Raw genomic sequence first — 23,727 nt, 5'->3', positions numbered from 1 at the left:
GTAGTATTTCAAATGTGAAAAGTGCAGGGGAGAGATACACGGGGAAGTGATGACATTGATTCTTAGGTACTGTGAGTCTGGGAAAATAACATTTTCACATAGTAGCCTATTTGAAGTAGAAAAATAAGTTAGATGCTAAAAACTGCCTTTTCAGGGAATGTAGCAGAGAAAAGAAAAGGGGTCAAAAGGTTAAGTTCAAAGATGGTGTCATGAAGTTAACAATTGTAGGAGTAAATAGAAAGAGCTAAAGTTAATTAGAGCTAGACAACGTGTGTAAACTACTCCATTTTCTTTTCTTTTTTTAATATTTATTTATTTTTAGTTTTCAACATTCACTTTTATAAGATTTTGAGTTCTAAAATTCTCCCATCTCCCCACCCCTCCCATATGCATAATGCAATCTGATATAGACTATACATGTACAATCATATCAAACTTATCTCCACATTAGTCATATTGTGAAAGAAGAATCATAGCAAAAGGGAAAAACCATGAGAAAGGAAGAGCAACAACAATGAGAGAGAGAGAGAGAGAGAGAGAGAGAGAGAGAGAGAGAACAGTATGCTTCAATCTGCATTCAGACTCCATAGTTCTTTCTCTGGATGTAGATAGCATTTTCCATCATGAGTCTTTTGGAATTGTCTTGAATCATTGTATTGCTGCAAAGAGCCAAGTCTATCAAAGTTGATCATAACACAATGTTACTGTTATTGTGTGCAATGTTCTCCTGGTTCTGCTCACTTCATTCAACATCAGTTCACATACATTTTTCCAGGTTTTTCTGAAATCTTCCTGCTTACCATTTGTTATGGAACAATAGTATTTCATTACATTCATATACCACAACTTGTGCAGCCATTGCCCTGTTGATGGGCATCCCCTCAATTTCCAATTCTTTGCCACCACAAAACGAGCTGCTATAAATATTATTATACATGTGATTCCTTTCCCCTTTTTCATGATCTCTTTGGGATGCAGGCCTAATAGTGATATTGCTAGACCAAAGTTTTATTGCCCCTTGGGCATAGTTCCAAATTGCTCCCCAGAATGGTTGGATAATTTCACAACTGCATCAACAATGCATTCGTGTTCTAATTTTCCCACATTTTCTTCTTCTCCAATGTTTTATCTTTTCAACTATTTCATTTTCAATGGCCCTCAAAGGTGAAGGATGATTTTTTTTATGCTTTTTGGTAGTTGATTTATACAGAACAAACCAATCAAGCTTATGCCCCTAAACAGAGTGACTTTTCATCACAAAGGTCTGTGTGTTTATACCAGAGTAATCTCATAATAATGAGAGAATTTCACTCGTGTGAGTAAAATACATTTAAAACCATGTTTGTGGAAAGTAGTTTGTAGTATAGAATCCCCTGTTCATTTATAATTGTGGGTGTGGTTGCCACCCATAGTTTAAGAAGCGCTGAAGGGGTTGTGAGGTGAAAAAGTTCAAGAAGCCCTGCATTCTTTTAAATCTCCATGTCACTCCACTCATGTTTTCTCCCTTTATTTTCTCATACTTTTCATTGATTCCATCTCTGTATGTTCCATCTAGATGGACTGTTGGTGTATTCCTCCTGCTAACACAAGCAAAGCAAGTAAGAACTGTTGAATGAGGTTAAATTTAATGTGAACAGCAGAAAAGAGACATTTATCACATTTCAAATCCCTGGGAACTATTGTCTGTCACCATCCCCTTCTCACAGTTGGTGATGGTTTTTGTCTCCAAGGATCTATTCTACCTTTGGCAGATGATCATTCAATACCTAGTTGTTCTAAATGAATAAACAGCTCCCCCCCAAAAAAATACCTTGTCCCCAGACAAGACTGCTGACCATTGATTTTTCATAAGTTAAAATATTACTTCATGCCATATGAGCAAGGGGTTTTAAATATGCTTACTGTTAAACATCCTCCTTTATTTGATTTCCTTTAAGTATGTTATTAGATGTCATCATCTTATTCTTGGGTTATGGGCAAATCAGAGAGGAAATCAATTCAATTTTCTTGCAATTGTTCATGATTACTATTCTATAATTTATTATCTTTTTTTTCAGGCTTTTAAAACATTGTGACATATTCTGTTTTATAACGTATATCATTATTATACTAATGCCTTTCTTGCTGAGAAGACCTAATAACATAGTTAGTGTTATTCTATAATGGCACACCTTCTTTCACAAGGACTACCTTTTCCCATAACTGATACATATTTTATTTATTCTTGAAAAGCTATAAGAACATTCTAGACAAATTGATTTCTAAAAAAATTGGGAGACAAAAAGATAATAGCACTCACATGAATAGACAAATGAGTCAAGTTCTGAGAATTTAAGAATAATTTATTTTACCTTCAAATCTCTGCTATCCATTTTAGCTTGAGAGGGCTTTCTTTTTCTTCATTTTCATCAAACAGGGTGAGGTTTCTTGGAGAGGCACGGAGCTGGCTTTGGGAATGGAGGAAAATGTGTCCTCAAGCAACTCATATTTTTGTTTGAATTGCTTTTAAATTGACTTTTTAATAAACAAGTACTTATTTTCTTTGCCTCTTATCTCCCCTCCAAAAGAATTAAAAAGGAAGACAAAACCCTTGTAATAAATATACATGAAACAAAATCAACATTTTAGATATAAATGAATGTGGGTATATGTAAACAATATATATACACATACACATACATATGTGCATGTATTTATACATGCAAACATATGCATCTGTGTGCTTTTATAGGTTTATATGTCATATATTTATATATTTATAATATATTATAAGATTAATATAAAAATATATTTGTACTACCTAGAAGGAATATATATCAGAAAATATAAGTATGTAATTTTACATATATGTGCATGTTCTTGTATTTATATGTATTTATACACTTGCGCATATATAAAAAATTCCTGCAATTTGTCTGTCTTTCTCAGAACAATTCCTGCTTTGGATACATTCAAAATTAATGTACATCTCATGACTTAATTTTTTTACTGATCAGTATTTTACAGAGGTAAAAGTCACATGGAGTTAAACATACACCCCAACACATGGACTTCTGAGCCTGACTCTGTGTTCCACAAAGTGAAATGTACTTCATGTACCCTTTTACACAAATCTATGAACTCTTAGAAAGGAAGCTTTCTTTCCTATGGCAGATCTAGATCTGTGGCATCCACTCTGTAGGTTATATAGTCTTTGAGAATTGCTGAGGCACTGTGAAGTGTCATTAAAATGAACTGATTAGTATATATTAGAATTGACAGTCGATATATGTGAGTGGTGCAACTTGAATTCAGATCTTGCTGACTCCTAGGATAGCTTTATATTCAATATGCTCTCTAAAATGTATATCCATTTAAAATCTAAAATATTGTTAGACTTGGTGACATGTGCTGTACTTAAGAATGGGAACAGAAAAAAAGGCTTTGAAAGTGTTAGACTTAGGAATAAGGCTTCTCAGCACAACTCACCATCATACTTGTGATATTACCCCCAGAATTAGGTAAAGTTAGTTTGGAGATTTCAGCCTCTAAGTAGCGAAAGAGGATATAGTTTATTATTCCCTTAAATTTATCTTAACTTTTTGTGGAAAAAAACTAAAGCAGCAAGAAGTGTGTTTCTTTTCCTTTTTTGAATGTAACAGTAACAACAATAATAATAGTAATAATAAAAACCTGGGACACAATCTTTTCTGCAGTGTTATTTTTAATTTTATAATGTTATCATGACAGTAAATATTTAAAGATCAGGTTTTGATTTTCCTACCCAATCAGGCTAAGAGTTTAGCAATTGTGATGCTATAATACTCTAAAGGTAAAAAATTCAGAAAAAGGTGCAAATATAATTTCCCAGATAATGAATGAAGCAGCAGTACTGAGTTCTAATGGACAGGCATTCTCCAACCCAGATTTCTAATACTATAAATAACAGATTTAAGTATTCTTAGAGATCAAGGGGGTATATTAAAAGGAACAGTGACATTGCATCTTGCTTTGTTCAGAACCTTGGCCAAATTTTTAGTTTTAAAGCTTAAAATTTTCCTAAAGTACCTATGAAGGAGAAATCACATGTGACAAACTATGTAAGAACAAGATAAAGTCAATGATTTCATCCACTTTTGTTAAAACTATTTTTTCCCATAATAAGAGATACCTGCAATTTTTTCTAAATGGTTGCCTCAACCCTACTCTTGTAGATTAAATAGACTTCTGTAAGAATTGTAAATGTACTTATGGCAGCTAGTTGGCCCAGTAGAAATAGCACTAGGCCTGGAGTCAGGAAGATCTGTCTGGCCTTAGACAGTTACTAGCTACATGACCCTGGGCAAGTCATTCAACCTCTGTTTGTGTTAATTTCCTTATCTGTAAAATAGGGATAAGAATAGCAACTACCTCTAGGGTTATTAACAAATATTATAATAATTGTTATCAAATATGCTAATAATTATAAAGTATCTAAGTGCCCAGCCCACTGAAGGCACATTATTATTATAAGGGTATCATTATTATTATGTTATATAATGATAATAATAACAACGGTGTGATCTTGGACAAGTCACTTAACCTCTGTTTGTTTTGGTTTCCTCAACTGCAAAGCAGGAATAATAATAATAGCACTTACCTCTCAGAGCTGTTGTGACAATAAAATGAGCTAATGTTTGTAAAGTATGTAGCACAGTGCCACAGAGTAGACTTTATTAAATTGATAATGATGTTGTCACCTACTATTTTTCCCCACCCTTAAGCAGGGAATTTTTTTTCTCATTCTGATAATAAACTTTGGCAGCTATATGTGTTTCCTGTGAAAAGTGTTACTTATGTAATACCTGAATTGCTGAAGCACGTCGCTAATTATCTTTGTACTCACTGGGCCTGAAAGTTATAAAGACCCAAACTTTACTCTAGGAAGCTGGAGCTGCTTTCATCAAGCAGTCTTCTTTAGCAGAGCTGACAGTAGCTGTGTGACCCATGGCAAATTACTGAACCTCTGCTTGCCTTAATTTCCTCATTTGTAAAATTAAGAAAATAATAGCACCTACTTCTAAAGGTTGTTGTGAAGATGACATGAAATAATAATTGTGAAGTGCTTAAAACACTGCCTGGCAGGTAGTTGGTGCTATTTAAATGTTAGCTATGAGGATGATGTGTTATAGATAATGTTTGTGTCTAAAATACGGTATATATTTTAATATATCATATTGTGTTTACCCAATGTTATGTATTATATTTAAAATATGTATATTTTATACATTAAAATTTTATATATTAAAATATGTATATGGGCAGTTAGGTGGTATGGTGGATAGAGTGCCAGGCCTGGAGTCAGAAAGAACTGAGTTCAAATACTAGCTGGGTGACCCTTAGAAAAACAGTCACTTAACCCTATTTACCTCAATTTCCTCATTTGTAAAATGAGCTAGAGAAGGAAATGGCAAGTCACTCCAGTATCTTTGCCAAGAAAACCCCAAATGGGGCCACAAAGAGTCAGATATGACCGAAATGACTGAACAACAACAGCAATAACAACATATATGTATGTAAAATATAGCACATGTGTCCACATATACACACAAATATACATACGGAAGGCCAGGGGTTGGATTACAAATGACATTGATATTAAAATATTATTGTAACTTTTTTTTTTTTAAGTTCAGAAACCCAAGGTCACGAATCATTAGCCTAGAAGAACTTGGGCCAAGTTGCAGAGAAGAAGCGTCTTTTGCAGTTAGAGCACCTTCTAAACTATCCACATCTGTCATACCAGCCCTTTATCCAGGGCACCCCAAATCGTAAATTCTATACCTTATCTAGTTTTATATATGAGGATTAAATCCCCCTTTTCATTCAGATAAGGAAACTAGGAGTCCAAGAAGTTCAGTGGCTCGGCCAAATAAACATATTTTGGGCAGCTAGGTGGCCCAGTTGATAGAGTACGGGCCCTGGATTCAGGAAAACCTGAGTTCAGACCCATAACACCTACTAGCTGTGTGACCCTGGGCAAGTTCACTGAACCCCATTGCCTAACCAAAAAAACCCAACCAACCAAACAACAACAACAAAACAAAAACCAAATAAACATATTTTAAGCATCAAAGGCCAGGATAGTTACTAAGGGAATCAAATTCCAAATCTAATGCTCTTTCCACTCTACCATGCTTCTTGTTATTTGCTTGCTCATAATATTAACCGAGACAGCCACAAAGAAAAGATGGGTAGGCCTCAGTCACCTTATGGTGCCTTTTAGAATAGACATTGGCAAGATGAATGTTTAAAAAAAGATAGAACCCAGTGAAGTCTGCTCTTTGTGAAGATCATTGAAAAGACCTGGACATACACACTTGCACCCCCCCCCCCATATTTATGTATTTGTCTATATATCTGTATGTATAGAGATTGTACGGATAAATATGTATGTATGCATATACACATTTATATATCTATATACACATCTATATACACATATACCCACATTTAGACATAGAGAGAGTAAAATCTGTATTAGCAGCAAGTTGGAAAAAGGAGTAATTTCTAGGGATTGCAGGGCCTCTAATGATCACCATACTCTAATAATCTATAAGTGAAATCTTGTTGAAAAGAATATGAAGTGTAATCATGAAGGAAAAAAGGAAAATCTAAAAAGGAGATATGACAAAATGGCAGTATGTACTTTGTGCAATAACTGAGGAGGGAGGGCCTTGTAAGTCCTTGGGTGTGACCTTTTGACTGAGTCCAAGTTTTATAGAACAGAGCCTTAAGAATTGGACTCTGTAATCAAGTTTCCAGGGCAATAACCCCAATAGGATGAACTTTAAAATGGTATTCCCATGAGTTCCTTGAATACAAAAAGGAATAAAATTAATTTGTCATTAAAACCATACTTAATATGTCTTAAATTCCTTAATGGCGTATCCTTTTAGCTCCTTTACCCATAGCCCACTACATAGTTTCTTCTAATATTTTGTTATTACTATTGTTTCTTTTGGTTCAGACCTAGGTTTCTTTGATTTTGGCAACTCCCAGTGCAGGAAATTCCTCCAAAAATGAAGAGATGCAAATTGATGGTAACTTATTTTCTTAGGGAATTCATCAGGGAACTGAGAGGTTAAGTGATGGCCAGTGTCCATACAGGCTGGACTTGAAAGTCTCTTCTGACCCTGAGATTATATGCTTCTGTGAATAAGCAAATCAATTTAATTAAAGGATTTTCAAGTATATTTGTTGGAAAAGAGATATAGATAAAAAGTTTAAAGAAAAACAATTGAGAAGCTCATATCAATATTTTTTTTTTCAGAAATGGTTGTATTTTTAAAATCTATTTGTATATGTGGTATCTTTATGTTTGCTGATGACAATATGACAGAAGAGGAAAAGTTTTGCATTTGGAGTCAGAGGTTCTCATTCTGAAATCCAGGTCTGTCACTAATAAGCATGACTTGAATGACCTTGGACAATTCCCTTCCCCTCTCTGTGCCTTAGTTTCTTGACCTATAAAATAAAGGATTTGGACTGGATGATGTCTAAGGTCTTTTTTAGTTCTAAATCTATGTTACTACATTATGAAGAAATAAGCACAAGTCTTCTGCCGATGCATCTGAATTACTTAAGAATAACTACTAGACCATAAAAAGAAGTCCTGAGATGAACTCCAAAGCTTACTTATTGGAAAAGCTTCTTAAAGAAAAATTTAAGGAGCTTAAAATTTTTAATCTTCAAAAATGGATGCTTGAAAATTGACAATAGCTCTAAAACTCTGTTAGAGCTGCCCAGCAAATTGGAACTAACTTGCTTTATTTTCAATGCCATAGGAGATAAAACTCATGGACAGGAACTAAAATTGAAACAGGAAGGGCTGGATTTGTAAGGCAGGCTTTAGCTTTTTAACAAGAGCTATCACGTTACAAAATTGGCAGACTGAGAAAGTAGGTAAGCAGGTAACTTAATATATGGACTTGTGACTTTATATCCCCCCTTTTCACTTTAATAGCAAGGAATATCAGAAGTGAATGTTATTTTTATATTGACTTACTATGCAGGTTGATTCATTTGACAAGTGTTTATGTGGATCTCCCATTATATTCAAGATGCAAGATTAGGTTCTAAGGGATCAAATGATGAATAAGATTTGGTCCCTACCCCTCAATGAGTTTACAATCTCATAAGATAATAATGACTCACATTTGTTAGGAACTTTATGGTTCACAAAGCCTTTTATATAAAATATCTTTTGTTTATTAAGGAAGAGTCCCTGGGATATATTTTGTTTCCAAAAAACAATGCAAGAGCTCAACAAAAGTTTAATTAAAATTCTGCAGAATGCCCTACTCATAGTAAACACTAAGTAAGCATGGTCTCTATTATTAATGTTGTTTTTAATTATAATCAGTAAAAAATGAGCATTTTAAAGTTCTTACTGTGTGTAGATGACTGCGCTAGTCACTGAGGGGGAAAAAAAAATCAATGTTTACATAGTGAACAGTTTCCACCCCTTAGAAGTTCCCGGTTATAACAGTTTGAATAAGAAACTATTTCAGATAACTCTGATTCATAGTACTTTATTGTTCAGTTATTTTTCAGTACTGTTTGACTCTTTGTGATCCCATTTGGAGTTTTCTTGGCAAAGATAATGGATTAGTTGAACATTTTTCTTTTTTCTTTTTACACATGAGGAAACTGAGGCAAACAAGGTTAAGTGATCTGCCCAGGGTCACACAGCCAGTAAGTACCTGAGACCTGATCTGAAAATCTTCCTGACTCAAGACCCAGTGCTCTTTCCATTTTGTCATCTAGCTACAAATCAAGAGAGTGAGAGATAAAGGTTGTTATCAGATGGGAGGATCAGGGAAGACCTCTAGGAGGAGATTACATTTGAATTTACTTTTGAAGTATGTGTAGGAATTTAATCAGAGGTTACCAAACTTATTTGGCCTACTATTCCCTTAAAAAACAAACAAACAAACAAACAAAAAACATACAAAAAAAACACCCCCTACTCAGTGCCTCCCTAGAGATCTTTCTTTAATCCTTTAATTTTTTTTAATTTGCATTATTTCAAAAAATATAATTTTTAAATGATGCAACTTAAACTTAATAATTTGTTATAAATTTGTGGGTTTTTTTCTGCATTGAAATTTTGATGACATAATACTGCATCACATAACCATATAGTTTGGTATTGTAAACAAGTCATTACACACACATATTTTTGCCAATGCATGCTGGACTTCCCAACAAAACACAACATGCTTGCCTGCCAACACTTGCTTGTTAAGACCTGTTGGCAGACTTGACCACTGATGGGTTATAATTTCCATTTTGTGTGTTTATTTGGAAAATAATGTAATCCAATTCCAACTTCCAAATTGAAATGATCTTATTCTGTGATTTATACAAGTTATCTTGGTCCGATGCTAGGAAGAAAAATTTAATACTACTATTATAAAACCTCTTAGTAAATGGAGGGCTCATGTTGTATGTGGTTTAGTCTATGTGGTTATTTTTAACCTACTATAGATTTATTGTTTGAACATCTGTATAGTAGCCATTGATGGCATGTAGAAAATATCTGAAAGTAAGAATATGCAACAGTTTACTACTTGTCAAGCTTTCCATTTTTAGAAGCTGCAAAAGTAGTTTAAACATTTTAATATAAGCCTAAGGCTATTCACAGAGATCTTTCTTATGAAACTCTCATAAAAAGAAAGCATGATGAAAGAACCAAAGTTAAGTATAGTAATGGGGCATATTTTAACCTTCTAAATGGACTTGTCATTGATGCCCTAAATAATGAGCACCATGCATTGACAGGCATTTGACTTTCAAAGCAACTTGATTGATTCTTTTGGGAAATGTAAAAAATAAATGATTGCTTAGAAAAAACCCTATCATTATATTTTTATTTTTATTTCCTTTTATTACATCTTAATTGCCTTATTTTATAAGCAATTAAATGAAGAATTAGAAATGTCAGCACAAGTGAGGACTGAAAGGAAGCTTTTATCTAATTCATACAAAGTATCACAAATACCGGCCATAATAATTATAACAAGATTGTAGAAACCATTATGGCTTTTTGTCAAATGTTAAAGAGTATTTATGAGGTTCAGCATTGAATAGAATGATTTAACATCAAACACTTTATTTTTTGATAGTATCAGGAAAGGGTGGGTGAAGGGAACAAGCATTTATTAAGTGCCTACTGTGCAAAAGACATTGTAATAAGAACTTTCTGAATAATATCTCATTTGATGATCACAACAACTCTTACAGTTAGGTACTATTATCCCACTTTCAGTTGAGGAAGCTGAGGCAGGCAGAAATTAAGTGACTTGTCTAGGGTCAAATAGCTACTAAGTGTCGGAGGCTGTATTTGAACTCTAATCTTTCACTCCAGGCCCAGCATTCTAACCACTGAATCAGTTAGCTGACTCTTATCTGGAAAGTTTGTTAGATTTGTATTAGAAAACTTACAGATGATGGCCGTGGAAAATAATATCATTCATTATTAACCCAACTATTAGATATATTTATGAGCAGACAAAAGAACCAAGAAGTCATTGAGTGTTCTAAATTGTATTATGGCTCCTTATACTTTTCTCTTACCTGAATGTCTGCTTATCATTGAGTATTTTCTCCAGAAATTAAAAAATATCTAATTCCAAATCATATCTCTTCAGACACTTAATTGATTGCTTTCATTTTAAAATTTAGGTCCTTTGGAGACCAGAGGGTGTTGGACTAATGGCCAATCACCTCTCAATCAATTAAATTGCTTGTGAGTTATTCTGAATCAGCCAATTTCAGTGCCTGAAATAATTCTTCTGACAGCATGGCATTTTTTCTTATGGGGGAAGGATTGGCACAGCTAAAAGCTTTGATTGTTAACATAAACGTAGGTGTCATGGAAATATTAGCTAAATGAATAACAAAGAGGATTTTTTAATCAAAATACCTGTAGGTATGCAAATTATAACTTCAACATTGATCCGTCACCAGACATATATTAATCATGCAGATATTCAGCACTGTGCTAGTTATTAATAAGATGTACTAGAAATATAAAACATGGTTCTTGCCCACCAAAGAAATTACTATTCAGTTTAATGTGGTTCAATTCAATTTAATTCAGCATATCTTCGTTAAATGCCTATGGTGTTGTGAGCAGAGCTTTGTGGTAGGTGTTAGGTGAGGTATACTTTTTAGATGAGGTTTGATCTCTGCTGTCATGAAATAGTAATGGTCATTTATATGATTGGACATTTTACAAGGAGCTAAATGGATTCACTTCATCTAACTCAGTGTCAAAATTTGTAAGCATACTGGAAACCTTGCTGGACACCATGGCAGCAGCAGCTTTGTATCTGGGGCTTTCAAGTGAAATAGAAGGAAAGTGGCCAACAAATTCAAAAAAATACTATTGAAGAATGAAGTCTTCAGAAAATTATGCTTTTAGTTTAAATATGAGTCAACAAATTGTTCAGACACTGTTCTGGTGACAGATTTATAAGTTTTGATAGGATTCCATGTGGATCCCCAGAATAACTTCAGTAAGCATGGTGATAGAGTGCCAAAAGCAGATTCAGCAGGATAAAATGATCATACACATTCTTTGTATTCTTGGAGAATATATGACTAAACTTTAGAGCCCAAACTGTACAATACTAAAAGAGATTATACCTCAACTTCAAGGTAAAAAATTATAAGAATATACACCTGAAGAGATTATACTAATTCATACATTGCTTCAAGATGCTTCTAGAGAAATTATTTAGAACCAGAACTTTTGGATCAGTTACAGAATCTCTTCATTTTATTAGACTATATATTTAATCCTAAATTCACAAGCCAAAAAATGGATAACTTACTGGTTCTCAACCAAACTTGAGCTTTTCCTTTGGATGCAAAGCCCTTCACATATTCAATAAGGTTTGTCTCTCATTTTTCAATGAAGAGCTAGGAGCATTCTTAATGGATCTCATACACTTTGGTTACATTGCCAATTTCTTTTTTCACACAAGCTGTGGAACAGCATGTGTCCACATATTGTCTCAATATGTATCGTGAAGCTGTCAGAAAAATCATGAATTATTGGAGTTTAAAAAAAATTTCTTTCAAAGGCCATTTTTATGGACTGGTTTAAAGATTTGTTTGCCAAACCAAAACATTCTCCCTTGTCTAGGTTACTCAGTTGATTATAGCATTTAAGAAACTCAATTACCTGACACTGAAATGTTCTATGAGTTTTTTAGGAAACTTGAAAATATAATAAAACTTTGATTTAAATATTTTCTTCCTAAAGCCCTCTTGAATCTTTTCCATTCATGTGCCTTCATTGGACACCACCCAGTTAATTATATGCAAAATTATTTAGCCCATATTTTCTTCAGAAATTGGAAGCTCAGGAATCAGGTTTAAATAGATTAATTCTGGACCAACTAACCCAGTTTTGTTTAAGAATGGTCTTGAAGTATCCCTTCAATAAAGGTCCTAAACTGCTTCCACAATATAAAGTGAAATCATTTCTCATTCCAGCATAATTCTTGGAGAGCCCATGTATCTTCAACTTTATGAAACTATTAGAGTGGATAGATAGAGCACCAGCCCTGGAGTCAGGAGGATGTGAGTTTAAGTCCAGCCTTAGACACTCGACACGTACCAGCTGCATGACCCTGGGCAAGTCACTTAACCCCATTGCCTAGCCAAAATAAATAAATAAATACATACATGAACTATTAGAGTTGGACTAATTGGCCTTTTAGGAGTAAGAAAATATTTTGCTTCAAGTCTTGACACACTATTGTTACATAGTACATATTCAGATTAACCAGATGAAGGATTTCTATTACTATAAGTGATTAATATGCACATAAAATTCTCTATATAGAATTTACATATATTTTATATAATATAATAAAATTGCAATATAATGTTTTATATAATAATTACATTATATTTTGTATTATAATTATATAATAATTTTGATAATATAGTATGATAAAATTTCTATACATAAGTTATGAAAATGCATATAAAATATTAGTACTTTATGTTGGTGATCCAAAAAGGTTTTGTTTGAATAGCCATAAGTTACTAGGAAAAGAAATGATTACAGAAAACTACAGTTATTCATTATGAAATTATTCAGATTCTCTATCACAAAGTTGAGGTTTTCTAGCTGATGTACAAATTAGGAAAATATTTGAAAAGAACATTATTCTCTCATAGTCAAGGATTGCATTGATGAGAAGATTGAAATATTGACTTCGTACATGAAGTGGCAAAATATTTTGCATCATGGTGGTAGCCAATATGAACAAAAGAAAAAGAATAATAAAAAAGTTTTTAATTTTTCTGAGCCAAATTATTTAAATTCATATTTTTAAGCATTTCACAGGTTATTAAGGTTTTAGGACTTTTCTTTGTTGCCACTATGTGGCTTGAAAATTTAGAATATCATTTCTAACATAGCATTGAGATCATGGATATTCATTTTTTAAAAATATTGTATTGACTTGATTTTGAGAATAAACTGAAGAAGCATAATGAAAAAAAATCTAGTATAACACTCTTGTTGGATTCACTCACTATTCAAAATACTACTAATGACAGCAGAAGGTAACTGACTGACTACTTTTCTTTAGGGACAGTTGTAAGGGCTGAGGTATCATTAGTAGTATTATCCCTGATGCATTGCCTGTTGATTATGCATTAGTGAGCTAAAGATAATGAGCTTTAAAAATGGGCATTCACTAAGATAGTATAGCATAAAATTATTATAAAATATGACCCGCAAGCTGGGGATATGTACTCCCACATGCAAGGTCACTTAGGAAAGTGGCTTAAACTTAGAGAGTACACATATTAACTTATTGTTCCCAGTTACTCAAAATCTTTTTCTCCCTTTATGGACACCTCACAAAGTTTCCCTTAAGATGAGTTTTTTGAAAGAAAAAAAAAGATGATCATTTGGCTGGACTTTGAAGATTGTTGCCCATACCAACTCCCAAAACAACTTTTCTCTCATCTAATTTGTTCTATATTTGCTTTCAAAAGAATGTGTTGTTTGTTCTTTATACAGTCTTGATGGTGACATGGGAAATAGGAGAGTTAACTCTTTTGAGATTCCTCTCTCCATTACTTTCTTCACACACTCTGCCCTCTAGTGCAAGTGAAAGTATTTCCCTAATGTCTTAATCTTCTAATCTCTTCTCTTATATAAGCTCAGAGACATGTCTAATTTCTTCAGCATTAACATTTCCTTTATGCCATCATATGATTTTATCCAATGGCTCAAAGGAATTCCCTTAATCTCAAACTGAGGAAGAAATGTACCCCCTGATTAAAGTATTTAACAAAAATATCTAGGACTTGCTTACATCTATTTTATAGCTTTCATTCAATGGAAAGGTCTAATACAGGGATGGGGAACTTATGGCCTTGAGGCCACATGTGACTTTTTAGGTCCTCAAGTGTGGCCTTTTGACTGAATCCAAATTTCACAGAACAAATTGTCTTAAAAGAATATGTTCTGTAAAACTCAGTTAAAAGGCCACATCTAAGGATCTAGAAGGCAACATGTGGCCTTGAGGCTGTAGGTTTACCAATTTTGGTGTAGTCCTTCCATTAAGTAGGTTAATTGAAGTGGAAGGTATAGTTTATCATCTCCCTGCTTGCATTATAACGACACTTCTCCCCAGATCACACCAACTTGGAAGCACTGAAAATTTGCAGACTTACAGAATTAGCCTGAATCTTGGGACAGTGACTCCCCATCTAGAGGTGAGCAGAGTACAACTTTAATTTAAAAAGTCCAAAGTCAAGAAATAGGCTAGGGAAAATAAGCAAATAACAAAAAAAGAGCTTGACCATAAAAAGCTATTAGGACAGCCAGGAAGACCAAGACACAAACTCAGAAGAAAACAAAACTGTGAAAGTATTTACAAGTAAAGCCTCAAAGAAAAATATATATTGAAAACAAGCCTAATTTAAAGAAAAAATCTGGAAGAGTTAAAGAGAGATAAGAGGGGTAAAGGAAAATTTAGGAAAATAAATGAGTGATATGAGAAAAATATGAAAAAAATGACCTTATCAAAATAGGCACAAAAAATACTGAAAACACCTTAAAAATATAATTGGCCAAATGGAAAAAAAAGCACAAAAATTCACAGCAGAAAAGATCTCCCAAAAAGGCAAAATTGGTCAAATGGAAAAAGAGTTACAAAAGCTCACTAAAGGAATACACACACACACACACACACACACACACACACACACACACACACTCATACATATATTGTACATATATGAATACACACACACACACACACACACACACACATATATATATATATATATATATATATATATATATGTCAAATGGAATCTAATGACTCCATGATACATTAAGAATCAATAAAACAGTCAAAAAAAGAAGAAAAACAATTTATCTGGAAAATAAATAATACAGATAATTTAAGAATTATTGGACTACCTGAAAGCCATGATTATCATACTACCCATTACATTTCAGGAAGTTATAACAAAACTGCCCTAATATCTTAGATTCAGAGTGTAAAATAGAAATTGAATCCACAGATTACTTTCTGAAAGTTTTCCCAAATTGAAAACTCCTGGAGATATTACAGACAAATTTGAGAACTCCTAGATCAGGGAAAATTATTGCAAGCAGACAGAAAAAAAATCACATTTTGTGGTCACAGTGAGGATGACACAAGACTTAGCAGCTTTCACATTAAATCAATGGAGGGCTTGGAATATGATATTCCAGAAAGCAAAGGAACTAGGATGAAAAGACCAGATCTGTGTAGAAAATCTGACATTCAAACATATGACTGAGAGAAGCATAAAAAATCATCATGAAAGAGAAATTATAAAGATTCAATGAGGTTAAAGTATTCCTATACAGGAAGATGATACATATAACTCCTAAGAGATTTCTCATTATTATGACAGTTAGAAGGAGTCCAAATAGATGAGCATAAATATGAATCCATTATGTTGGGATGATCTAAAAAAATGAAGGTTTGAGAAAGAGGGATACATTAGGACAATGAGGAGAATGGGGAAGGAGAGAAAGAATGGGTGAAAATATCTCATTAAAAGTGTGTGAAAGGAAGGTTGCTGTTTATCATTCATTCTTGAAGATGACTAATGATATATGAGGGTGATGTCTTAACTTGAGAATGAATTGGGTTTAACTAAGACAGAGCTGGACAAAATCATCAGCCTTAATCTCTCTCCTTCAGAGTCATCTCAGTCCAGTGGCAAAACAAGAGTGAAGACTCCTGGCCATGGCCCAAGATGCAGTGGATGACCATGAGCTGTCTGAATTAAGGTCATTCCCATGCCTTAGTTTGTCTGAGGAAAGACTCATTCAATGACTAAGAGCTAGGTAAGAATTGAAACAAAGAAAGAAAGAAAAAAACCCCAGCAAACTGCCTAATTTATCATTAAAACAAAATATCAAGACAGGAGGGGAAGACTCTTAAAGTTCCTGGCCAGATAAGGAAACAATTGTTATTTGTACTTATTCCAAGCCATCAAAACTAAACAATGAGCCACAGAGGCTTGGGATGTGGGCTGTTACTGGTCATTCAGTGAAAGCTAGAAATTATGTGATATCCAGAAATCATGACCAAGTTGGGACATGAGTCTCTTCTGCTAATAAGGAAACTCCTACTGAAACTACTCTGGTTATGGTCACAGCATCCGTTCTCCAACACTTGGTCTTTGCCAAAAGGGAGAGAAATGAAAACAGCAGCATCCCTCCTCCTCATTTAGCACCTGGATCCTGAGCAGAACTAGGAAATCATTGTACAATATTGTAGTGATGATCAACTGTGAAAGACTTGTCTATCCTGATCAATCCAGTGAGCAAATACATTAGCAAAGGACTCATGATGAAAAATACTATCCACCTCCAGAAGAGAAATGATGAACTCTGAATGCAAATTGGAGTATACTTTTTACTTTATTTTTCTTGGTTTTTTGGTGACATATCTAATATAGAAATATTTTACATGATTTCACACATGTAATTGGTATCGTATTGTTTTCCTTCTCAAAGAGTGTTGGAGGAGCTATAGGGAGGGAGAAAATCTGAAACTCAAAATTAAAAAACTAATGTTAAATAATATTTTTTATAAAGTGTTTTAAAATCAATTTCTCACTAGCAACTTTTACCAATTAGTTTTAATTAAACCCTGAGATCCAATAAGATCAAGTCTAATTTCACATGACAACCTTTTAAATAAGTGGGGAGAGTGCTTATACACTCCCCCCCAAAAAAAATAAACCAGTAGATAAGGAATTGGGGCATATGAATTCACAATGCAGCTCCTTCACTTAATATTTAAATCACTTACCATTTTTCAATATTACACATTTGTTCATATATAAAACGAGGGCAATGATTCTTGCAAAAACATGTTTTGTAGCCATAATTTTATATATATACACACATACATATACACACACATATATGTGTGTGTATTTATATGTATATATATATATACACACACACACACACAAACATATCTACTCTATATACGTATTATATGTACATAAATACATATATGGCAGCTGCTGATATTGTTGTGAGAGGTGTTATATGAATTTGATGTGTGAGTTATTACAAAGAAAATAAGTATTATCAGCTGCAGAGCAGCCTTATTTCTTCTTGTTATAGGTGCTAAGTGGGCCATAATAAAGATTTAAAAACTATTACTTTGTGATCAATAGCTCCTGAAAAATGTATGCTTTATTAGACTATCTGTTGAAAAACACATACCACAGTTTTTTTCCCTGACCCAGAATTCTAAGCAACTATGCTTATGGAGATTCAGCTTAGGGGAAGAGCTTGTATTGATACAAGCTGAATACTTGATTTTTTAAGGGTAAAATTTTGACCTATTCATAAAAAAAGAATGGTAACCCTGGGAATGGCTCTTATACATGAGAACATATAACTATTGAATCATTTTCAATTTCTAAAAAAAAGTGTATTTTAATACAGTAAGTTAAAAGTAGCACATAATATGTGCCAGGCACTGTGCTAAGGCCTTTACAACTATTATCTCATTTGATCCTCACAACAACCTTGGAAGGAACATGCTATCATTATCCCAATGGTACAGATAACGGAATTGAGACAGAGCTTCAGTGCCTTCTCCAAGGTCACACATCTGGTAACTGGCTAAAGCCAGGTTTGAACATGGCTATTCCTCATGCCAAGCTTCATGCTTTATTTACTGCACTCCATTAATTGGCCTTCAGTGGTAGGAGACATGAATTTCAGTAGCTGTAGCAAATAAAGAAAATGATTAAAGATGCAAATAATTTAAGAAAGTAACAATCTAAAGATTGAGTAATCATTTTGTAACTTGTTTATGCACTCAGTCATCTATTGTTGAAACAAAATGGTAAAAATAAGAATGTTTGAGTTTATTTCCTGAAGAACATTCATATTCTACTGTATAGATAGATATGTAGAACACAGAATTCCTTGGTAAAACAGTTTAATTATTTTGGTATTTGTATGGCTACATTTTGAAGCATATTTAATTTTATTCAAAGTCACCTTAGAAATTGGTGAGTTGTTATTTTTTTAAAAAATAATTTATCCAGAAATACGTTGCTGTCTCAAAATGAACTTGGGAACTAATTTTTATTTTATCTACTTAATGCTCAATAGAATTAGAGGCACAAAGAAGATAAAGATTTAAAAGTGAGATTATAAAATGTTTTTTTTTCCAGACTTGAAATGAAACATAGAAAAGAGAGGGAAAAGAAAGGAATAAGCATTTATGCATCACCTGCTATGTTCCAGGTACTCTGAAGACACATTTAGCCAGAAGAGTAAGGACAAAAAGTTCAGAAGTCTGAAATGGCGGCCTAAATCATCAAAACAACTGCTAGTAATGTTTTTTTTTTTTATTTAATTATTTGCATGACTTCTCTTTCTCTTTTCCTTTGGCTATGAATTTTCAATTGTACCAGAACACTGGGAGTTGATATTAATTTAAAAAGTCCACATTTTTTTAAAATTTCTGAACCATTTTGTAAGCTTATAGCAACATATGCAAAACTTTACATTATCCTTTAGAGTATCAAGGAAGAATTAATAATAATGAAAGGTATTTTAGATGTGTTGTGAAGGTTGAATAAGGTTTGGAGATGGGAGAAGAAAATATTCTAGGCAGAGAGAGCAACATAACAAAAAGCACTGAAATGGGAAAGAAATGAGTAACAGAAAGAGTATGTAGTCTGCTTTGGCTGGTATACAGAGTATATGTCTAGAAATGGAGAAAAAAATGTCATGGGCGTGTTAGTTAAGGTGAGAACATGGAAGATTTGAAAAGTCAGTGAAGGTATTATAGTAGATTATATATTTAGATCTACTCCTTAAGAAGAATAATCAGGCAATTTGTTGTATAGGATGGTTTCGGACTTGTAAGACCTGAGTTAAAATACAACCACATATTTCATAAAAATGTGACCACGTAAAAAAGTGAAAAACTTTGTAAAGTCTCTTTCCCTATCTGAAAAATGGAGATAATAATGTCTTCTGCCTAACGAAGTTATTTCATGAATCAAATGAAATAATATACCTAAAGCATGGTACAAACTTTTAAGCACTGCATTATTGTGGTAGGGAACAGACAAAAGGGAGAAAGAAATGGGAGATGAGAAATTTTATTAGAAAAACATTGATAGAGTTCAGGTTATGAGATTGTAAACTAAAATAATAGTAGTGGAACCTATTCTCTTAAAAAAGAAACAGTTTAGGAGTTAAGACCCTCATGAGTTGGTGAGGGAGGCAAGAAAACCATTGAATAAGAAAAGGAAAACACAGAGAAAAATAATTTAGTATTAGGGAATACCACAATAAATAACCAGAAAAAGAGAACAAATTGGAAATAAAGATAAATAATACCTTTAAAAAGAGGATAGAGGGGCTATATATGGGATAATATCTGTAAAAATTCCTAGCACAGTGCCTAGCTCGTAGTTGTTCATTCTTTGTTTTTGAGGAGGATAGGGTGATGCCTTAACTTGTGTATGAATTGGGTTTAAGTGAGGCAGAGATGCACAGTCATCAGCCTCGTTCTCTTTTCACAGTCATCAAATTCCAGTGGCAGGACAAGAGTCAAGACAATTGGCAATGACTCAGGATGCATTGAAAGATCTTGGCATCTTCAATGTCTGACCAAGCTCTAAGCATTTCACAATGCCTGCTTTCCATTGCCTTTGTGGATGTTGGAATACATTATATTCAACCACCCACTCCTCTGGAGGAAGTCTTCCCATGCTTGGGGTAGACATTACCCTAACTCACCAATAGTTTTGAGGCCTGTCAATTACTCCATCTTCTGAGGAGGTTTTAGTTGGGTATGGCCAATGAGAGTTAGGTGACAGGTGAATGGCAAAGGTGGATGAGCTGCCCTGAAATGGGCTTGGCAAGCCCTCACAGCAGAGATCCCAATCCTCCTTGAACACCCCATTCACCATATAAGTGCTCATTTCTTTAATTTTCTCCTAGAAGGATTTTAAAATGATTAGAAGGATTAATTTTATTAAAAAAACAAAAAAAAACCAAAGGAAACAAACCTCAAATAACATGACTGTCTGGGAGGATAGTTGCAAGGAACTTTCAAAAGAATGTTTGGAGCAATGGGTAGTTTAGATATCAAGTTCTCTTTTGGATATGCTAAATAAGGTTACTAGGAGATACATAGGCAGAGACACTCAGCTGGCAGTTAGAACTGAGTAAAGAAAAGACTGAATATGTAGAATGTGGCATTATCTATGCAGAAATTATAATTAAATCTATAGGAACTATTAAAATCAAGAGAGTATATGGTCCATGAAAGAGTCTTTGTGTTTCAGCCTACACCTTTGCCCCACGCATAGTGGGTACATGCATGATGATCCTAATAAAGGAGACTGAGAAGGATTGGTCCAAAGGATGGGAAGAGAACTGTGACAAAACAATGTCATCATATATTTTTGGGGAGATCTATTACTGCTCTTCCTATCCTACATCATAATCACTCTCTACTATAAAGATATTTTGATTAGATTTGTAAGACTATAGACATATGGATTATTTCTAGCCATATTAGTAACACAGCCTCCCCTGACAGAAGCCTCCCATTTCTGTACTTTAAGCAATAGCCCAGAAATCCAAAGGCTGTTTTCAGACACAGCTTTCTTAACCAGCTGTTCATTTTTAAAGTTGCCATCCTCCTCTGAAGCCTTGGTCTTAAATCAACACCAGCAGTGAAAGTAACACCTGTTTTCCTTAGATCTTCAGTCTCCTATTCATGAAGAAATAGTCTTTATCCATATTTTCTAAACTCCTTCACATAGTATTTTTTATGCCCACATTAATTACCCAATCCAAATAGTAGTCATCTGATGTGACAGCTCCTAATTAGTTCTTTGTCATGTTGGAAGACATCAGACCTCTCCTATATATAACTACCTTCAGCAGGGACCCTTTAACCACCACTATTTGTCTCTTTCTTTTACCCTCATTGAAAGATCTGTCAACTTATAGCTTCTATGGATCCACTTCATCTTTCACTGGAGGACAAGCATTTGCTTCTTCCTCAGAGAATATACCTTCTTCCGTTTGGAAGGGCCATATAACAGTTGCTTAGTTATAAGTCTTTGGGAGTCTTTTCTTTTTTCCCTTTTTATGAATTTCCTCAATCCTGTAACCTCATAACACAAAGTGTGATTTTCCTCAGCTTCTTTAGATCCCTTTCCTTCCTTCCTTCCTTCCTTCCTTCCTTCCTTCCTTCCTTCCTTCCTTCCTTCCTTCCTTCCTTCCTTCCTTCCTTCCTTCCTTCCTTCCTTCCTCCTTTCCTTCCTCTCTCATTTGTTTTCATGTACATGCTCTTCCTTTGTTTTGTTCCCTGGTTGTTGATTTTTGGGAATAATTTGTTCTTCTTGGTAATTTTTATAGCCCTTTGGGCATAGTTCCAAATTGCTCTCCAGACTGATTACATCAGTGCACAATTCCACCAATAGTGCATTAGTATCTCGATTTTCTCACAGCCTCTCCAATATTTATAATTTTACTTTTTTGTCATATCAGCCAGTCTGATAGGTGTGAGGTGGTACCTCAGAGTCCTTTTAATTTGCATTTCTAATCAAAAGTGAGTTAGAGCATTTTTTCTTTTTCAAGAGGCAATTAAGGTTAACTGACTGGCCCAGAATCACACAGCTAATAAATATCATGTGTCTGAGAATGGATTTGAGCTCAGGTCCTCTTGCCTCCAGGGCCAGTGCTCTATCCACTGTGCCACCTAGCTGCCCTGTATTTTTTCATATGACTATAGAGAGCTTTGATTTCTTCATATGAAAATACCTGTTCATTTCCTTTGACCATTTATGAATTGGGGAATGATTGTATTTTTATAAATTTGACTCAGTTCTCTACGTATTTGAGAAACGAAGCCTTTATTGGAGACACTTGCTGTAAAGATTGCCTCCCAGCTTTCTGCTTTCCTTCTGCTCTTGTGCGCATGGGTTTTGTCTCTGTAAAAGTCTTTTAATTCAATTTAATAAAAATTATCTATTTGACATTTCACAATGCTCTCTATCTTTTGTTTGGTCATGAATCTCTAACTCACTTAGCTTCTCTTTTAAGAATATGGATGTACCACCTGGTGCACACATGTTTAGTATTGATATTATTTCATTGCCTATGGTATCTTTTAGCAAGGTGTAGCTTCCTTCCTTACCTCTTTTAATTAGGTCTATTTTTCTTTTGTCTTAGATCAGGATTGCTACCCTTGTTTTTTTAAATTTTTTTTTCACTTCTGCTGCAGCATTATATATTGTACTCCCGCCCTTTACTTTTGCTCTGTGTATGTGTCTCTCTGCTTCAAGTGTGTTTCTTGTAAACCACATATTGTAGGATTCCATTTTTTCTATTTGTTTTTATCCACTCTGCTTTCTGCTTCCATTTTATGGGAGAGTTTATCCCATTCACATTCACAATTGATTGCTAATTATGAATTTCCTTCCATTCTATTTTTCCTCCTGTTTGTCCTATCTCTCCTTTCACCTTTTCCCAGCTTGACAAGCTTTTCCTTCTGTCTACCAGATTCCCTGGTCTATCATTTCTTCCATCAGTCCCTAACCTATTTATTTATTCTCCTCCACTCCTACTTTTCTATTGAGATAGATTTCTTTATTCAACAGATTGTGTATATCATTCCATCTTTAAAGCAATGTTGATGAGTGTAAGGTTCAAGAGATGCCATTGCCCACCCTCTCATCTTTCCCTCTATTGTAATAGGTCTTTCTCACCTCTTCATGTGAAATAATTTATCCCATTCTATCTCTCCCTTCCTTCTTCACCCAGCGTATTCCTCTTTCTCATCCTTTATTTATTTTTATGTTATTTCCTCAAATTCACCTTATACCTGTATGCTCTATCTATGCATATTCCATCTTGTACTATTAGTGGTACAATTTTCAAGAATTATAATACTAAGTTTTACAAATATATTCTTCTTATGTCAGTAGGTAAACAGTTCAGCTCCATTGAATCCACTGTGTTTTCTTTTCCTTTTTTGCCTGTTTATATTTCTCTTGGGTCTTGCTATTGAGATCACATTTTTTTGTTCAGTTCTGGTCTTCCCCTTATGAAAGCTTGAAATCTTTCTGTTTCATTGAAGGACCTTTTTTTCTCCC

General features: G+C 34.0%; 1 pseudogene; it reads left to right on the top strand.

Annotated features, from left to right (window-relative positions):
* Positions 1-10,825: 10,825 nt before the first annotated feature.
* LOC144456550 (FAST kinase domain-containing protein 3, mitochondrial pseudogene) lies at positions 10,826-14,190 on the top strand (annotated as a pseudogene).
* Positions 14,191-23,727: the final 9,537 nt, after the last annotated feature.

Source organism: Phascolarctos cinereus, unplaced genomic scaffold, assembly GCF_003287225.1.
Source record: "Phascolarctos cinereus isolate Bilbo 61053 unplaced genomic scaffold, phaCin_HiC Scaffold_4;HRSCAF=312, whole genome shotgun sequence".
NCBI classification, from domain to species: domain Eukaryota; kingdom Metazoa; phylum Chordata; class Mammalia; order Diprotodontia; family Phascolarctidae; genus Phascolarctos; species Phascolarctos cinereus.
Note: the sequence above shows the minus strand (reverse complement) of the source record. Positions and strands in the feature narration are given on the sequence as shown.